Source organism: Chinchilla lanigera, unplaced genomic scaffold (genome assembly GCF_000276665.1).
Source record: "Chinchilla lanigera isolate Chin_1 unplaced genomic scaffold, ChiLan1.0 scaffold00068, whole genome shotgun sequence".
In the NCBI taxonomy this organism is placed as follows: Eukaryota; Metazoa; Chordata; class Mammalia; order Rodentia; family Chinchillidae; genus Chinchilla; species Chinchilla lanigera.
In genome coordinates, this window is record NW_004955469.1 from 9173333 (window position 1) to 9179204 (window position 5872).

Consider the following 5872-nt stretch of genomic DNA (forward strand, 5'->3'; position numbering starts at 1 on the left):
AAAAAAAAAAAAAAAAAAAAAAAAAAAAAAAAAAAAAGAAAGAAAGAAAGTATATGCAGCAGAATGAATCACTGTGAGGACAGACTATCAGATATGGAAGTCAGGACTGCAATTAGCAGTCATGAAAAGAAAGATTTTTTAAAAAACAGCAAAGGACCATGAAAAATCAATCCAAGAGCTGGGAGATAATGCAAAGAAAAATAATATAAGATTGACTGGAGTCATTGAAAAGCAGGAGATAGCACAAAGGACATAAAAAACCTGTTCACTGGCAGGTTTTTCAACGGCAGAAAACTTTCCAAGCAGGAAAAAAGAATTTGACATACAGATAAGTGAAGCATATAGCCATGATCAAACAGCCATGATCAAAAAAATCTACATCAAGCATATAATAGTCAAGATTCCAGAAATTCAACATAAGAACAGAATATTAAAAGCTGTTGCAGAAGAGAAACAAATCAGCTGGGTGTGGTGGCACACACCTGTAATTCCAGCACGTAGGAGGCTGAGGATCTCTGTGACTTTGAGGCCAGCCTGGGCTACATAATGAGTTGTAGGCCATAGTGAGTTGATGTGAGACCTTGTCTCAAAAAAAAAAAAATCAATATAAAGGAAAGCCCATCAGAATCACAGCAGACTTCTCAAGTCAAGGAGGGCTTGCAGTAAAGCATTTAAAAACAACCTCTCACCCAGATTGATGAACACCACAAAGTTATCTTTTTTGATGGAAAAATAAGATACTTCCATGACAAAGGGCACCTGAAGAAACTCATGACCATCAAACCAGCACTGCAGTATGTTCTGAAGGACATTCCAGAAAGAAATAATGAGACTACAACTCCATGAACCCCAAAAGAATAAATCCACCAGGCAAGGCACGTATTAATGGGGGGGGGGGGCAGAAAAATAACATGACATGGGTAAGTCAATACATATCTATCATAACCATCAATGTAAATGGTCTTAATTCACTGATCAAAAGAGACTGGCAAAATAGATCAAAAAGCAAAATCCAAAAATATGCTGTCTATCAGAAACAAATTTAATTCAAAAAGAAATTCATAGACTGGAAGTCAAAAGATGGAAAACAATAGAGAACCCAGAAAAAAGTGGGGGTAGCTATTTGCAGACAAACTGGATTTCAAACAAGACTGATTGAGAGAAACAAAGGAGGTCACTATATCCTTGTAAAGGGAACAATCCAAGAGGAAGGGATAACGTCATAAATATATATGCACCAAACCAGCACACCCAATTATATAAAACAAATATTAATGGAGATGAAAAATCAAATAACCACTAATACAATTGTAATGGGGGACCCTTATTATCCTACTGTCACAAATAGACAAACCAATGAGACAAAAAAAACAACAAAGAAATATTAGAACTGAACCAAACTTTTGAAAAAATGGACTCAGTAGATGTCTACGCATTGTTCCATCAGTGTTCCACCCCACATCATCAGAATACATATTCTTCTTGGCTGCATATAGTACATTCCAAAACAGACCACATACTAGCTCACAGAACATGCTTAAGTAAATGCAAAGGAATTGAAATTATCCCATGCATATTAACAGGCCATAGGACAATGGAATTGGAAATCAAGGAAACATTTTTTTGGTGTGGTACTGGGAATTGAACTCATGACCTTGTACTTGCCAGACAGGCACTGTGCTGCTGAGCTATGTCTCTAGCCCCAGATATTGGAAATCAATGGTAAAAGAAACCACAAGAGCTTCATAAACATACACACATTAAATAACATCCTCCTGAACAACCAGTGGATCACAGATGAAATTAAAGAAATTAGACAGTTTCTACAGTTAAATGATAATGCCAGTACAACATCCTGGAACTTATGGGAAACAAAGAAAATAGTCCAATGGGGGAAATTTATAATAGTGAATACCCATTTCAGGAAAAGAACAAGCTCAAACAACCTCATGTTGAACCTCAAGCCTCTAGAAAAAGAAGAGTAAATCAAATAAATCAAACCAAACCCCATATGAGGGAGGAAATTATCAAGATCAGAGCAGAAATTAATGCAATGGCAAGGAGGAAAACAATACAAAGAATCAATGAATTGATGTTGGTTCTTTCAGAGATTAAATAAAATTGAAAAACACTTAGCCGACCTTATCAAAAAAAGGGAAGACTCAAATTCATGCAATTAGGAATGAACAGGGTGAAATCACAACAGATGCTATAGAAATCCAGAAGATCATGAATACCTACTTCAAGAGCCAGGTGTGGTGGCTCACACCTGTAATCCTAGCACTGAGGTAGGAGGAGCACTGTGAGTTCGAGGTCAGCCTCAGCTATAAATTGAGTTCAAGGCCAGCCTGAAGTGCATAGAAAAACCCTGTCTCAAAAAGACCAAACAAAACAAAACAAAACAAAAAACAAAAAACAAAATCCTACTTCAAGAACCTGCATTTTAATAAGATGGAAAATGTAGAAGAAATGGACAGATTCCTAGATCCATATAAATTACCAAAGCTGAATCAAGGAGATATAAAAATCCTAAATAAACCAATATTGGTTAAAGAAATTAAAGACATAATTTTAAAAACTACCAGCAGAGAAAATCCTAGGACATGATAGATTCACTGATGAATTCTACAAGAAATTTAGAGAAGACCTAACACCACTACTTCTCAAACTCTTTAATGAAACTGAAAGGAAAGCAATTGTCCCAAATGCATTCCTGGAAACAAGCTCTACCCTGACACCAAAACTAGAGAAGGATCCCAACAAAAAAGAGAACCATAGACCAATCTCCTTAATGAATATAGATGCAAAAATCCTTAATAAGATACTGGCAAACAGAATGCAGCAAATCATCAAGAACATTATACACCATGACCAAGTAGGATTCATCCCAGGGATGCAGGGATGGTTCAACATACACAAATCAATAAATGTTATACATCATATTAATAAGGACAAAAACCTTATGATCATCTCAATATATGCAGAAAAAGCGTTTGACAAAGTTAAACACCTATTCATGATTTTAAAAAAAACCTACAAAAAATTGGAATAGTCTTTATCTCAATCTGATAAAAACCATCTATGACAAACCAACAGTCAACATCATACTAAGTGGACAAAAACTGAAACCTTTTACTCTAAAATCAGAAAGAAGACAAAGATGTCCACTGTCATCATTCTTATTCAATACAGTTCTACAGCAATTAGACAAGGGAGAGAAATAAAAGGAATAAGGACAGGAAAGGAAGAAGTTAAATTATCATTATTTACAGATGACATGATACTCTACATAGAAGATCCCACAAACTCCACCAAAAGGCTTCTAGATTTAATAATCAAATTGAGTCACATAGCTGGATATAAAGTCAACACTCAAAAATCAATAGCCAGGAAGTACAATAGTACAGCAAGTACACAAATAACTCACAGAGAGAGAAATCAGGAAAACAACACCTTTCACAATAGCAAATAATGAAATACCTAGGAATCAATCTAACAAAGGAAGTAAAAGAACTTTATGTTGAAAACTACAGTACTCTGAAAAAGGAGATTGAAGAGGATATCAGAAAATGGAAAAATATCCTTTGTTCATGTGTAGCAATATAGTGAAAATGGCCATTCTTCCAAAATTGTTACACACATTTAATAAATCCCAATCAAAATACCAATAACCATATCTCTCAGAATTAGAGAAAACAATCCTAAAATTCATTTGGAACCATATGAGACCTAGAATAGCAAAAGCAATTCTAGGCAACAAAGGCAAAGCAGGGAACATCACAATCCCCTTGAAATTATACTCCAAAGCTACTGTGATAAAAATAGCATGGTATTGGCAAAGAAACAAACCTGAGGATCAATAGAACAGATTAGAAAATGCAAAAACAACTCCAAACACACTCAATCACTTTATCTTTGACAAAGAGCCAAACATCTTCAGTGGAAGGTACTTTTGTTAATAAATGGGGCTGGAAAAAACTGGCTTTCCACATGCTAAGGATTAAAACTAGACCCATATCTTTCACTATGCACTAAACTAAAAATGAAATGGTTCAAAGATCTAAATACTAAGACAGAAACAATCTGCTGAAAGATAGAATAGGTAGAACTCTTGAAGACATTGGTGTAGGAAAAGACTTTATGAACAAAACTCTGATCACACAGGAAATATCACAAAGAATGAACAACTTCATCACAAAGAATGAACACCTTATTAAAATGCTTTTCCACAGCAAGAGAAACTACCAACAGAGTGAAGAGACGAGCCCTAGTATGGGAAAAAATTTTTGCCAGCTGTTCCTCAGACAACGGATTAATATGCAGGATATATAAAGAACTCAAAAATATCAGACCCCTGCCAAATTTGGAGACCCAATCCAAAAGTGGGCATCTGAAATGAATAGGCACTTCTCAGATGAAGTAGAAACAGCAAGATATGTGAAAAAAAAAAAAAAAGTTCAATGTCACTGGTCATTTGAGAGATGCAAATTAAAATAACACTGAGGTTCCATCTCACCCCAGAAAGAATAGCTATTATCAGGAAATTAACCAGTAACTAATGCTGGCTGGGCTGTGAGGAAAAAGGAACACTTCTCCACTGTTGGTGGCAGTGTAGACTGGTACAACCATCATGGAAATCAGTGAGGAGATACCTCAAAAAACTAAACTAAAAACAAACAGAAAACTAAAATTAGAGGTTCCATCTGACCCAGCTATTCTTCTTAGTATCTTCCTGAAAGAATTAAAAGCATCATACTACAGTGTTATATGCACACCTGTGTTTATAGCAGCAGTTTCTAATAGTTAAATCTTAGAAACAGCCCAAATGCCCACCAACCGATGAATGGATAACCATGCTACTCTGCCATAAAGAAGGATAAGCTTGAGACATTTCTAGCTAAACAGATGCACCTTGAGACCAGTGTGGTTTTTTTTAATTTTTTTTTTTTGTCTTTTTAAGACAGTCTTGCTATGTAGTTTAGGCTGGCCTTGAGCTCACTTTGTAGCCCAGGCTGGTCTTGAACTCACAAGGATCCTCCTGCCTCAGCCTCCCAAGTGCTGGGATTACAGGGTTGTGCCACTGTGCCCAGCCCCGAGACCAGTCTTAAGTGAAATGAATCAGACACACATTTATATATCAAAATGCTTGTCCAGTATGAGAAACCAAAAGTGTAAGTAAGGACCAAAATATACATTGGGTATTGTGAAATAGGGAGAATATGTTCAAATGGGGAGGGGAGCAAGGGAGCGGGGAGAAGACAAGGAAAGATGGGAAAAGTAAAAAAAAAAAAAAAAAAGGTGAGGACAGAATAAATGGAAACAAAAGCTTTTGTAAATGGGGAGGGGAGGAGAGGTTGAAGGGAGGGTAGGCGAATGGGAATGTACAGGTACAAATTCTCTGTGATGTGATCATTACATATATCTAAAATGTACCAATAAAACCTGACTTTAGAAATTCTTGGAAACAGCCCACATCCTCACCAACCAATGAATGAATAAAGATGTGGTTTTTTTTTTTTTTTGTACTGGGAATCAAACTCAGGACCTTGTCCTTGCCAGGCAGGCACTTGTGCTGCTGTTTATTTTTTTTCTTTTTAAATACAATGGAGGGTTTCCTGGAAGGAGGGCTTCCAGCGCACAGGGAGCTGCAGGTGGGGAGCGCCAGCCTTCTGGCTGGCTAACTTCCTGCCTGCTGGCTCCCGGAGGGTGGGCCCCTAGCGCACGGGGAGCCTCGGGCGGGGAGCGCCGGTCTCTGGACCGACGACTCACTCCCGGCCTCGGGGTTTCCCGGAAGGAGGGCTTCCGGCACACAGGGAGATGCGGGTGGGGAGCGCCAGCCTTCTGGCTGGCTAGCTTCCTGCCTGCTGGCTCC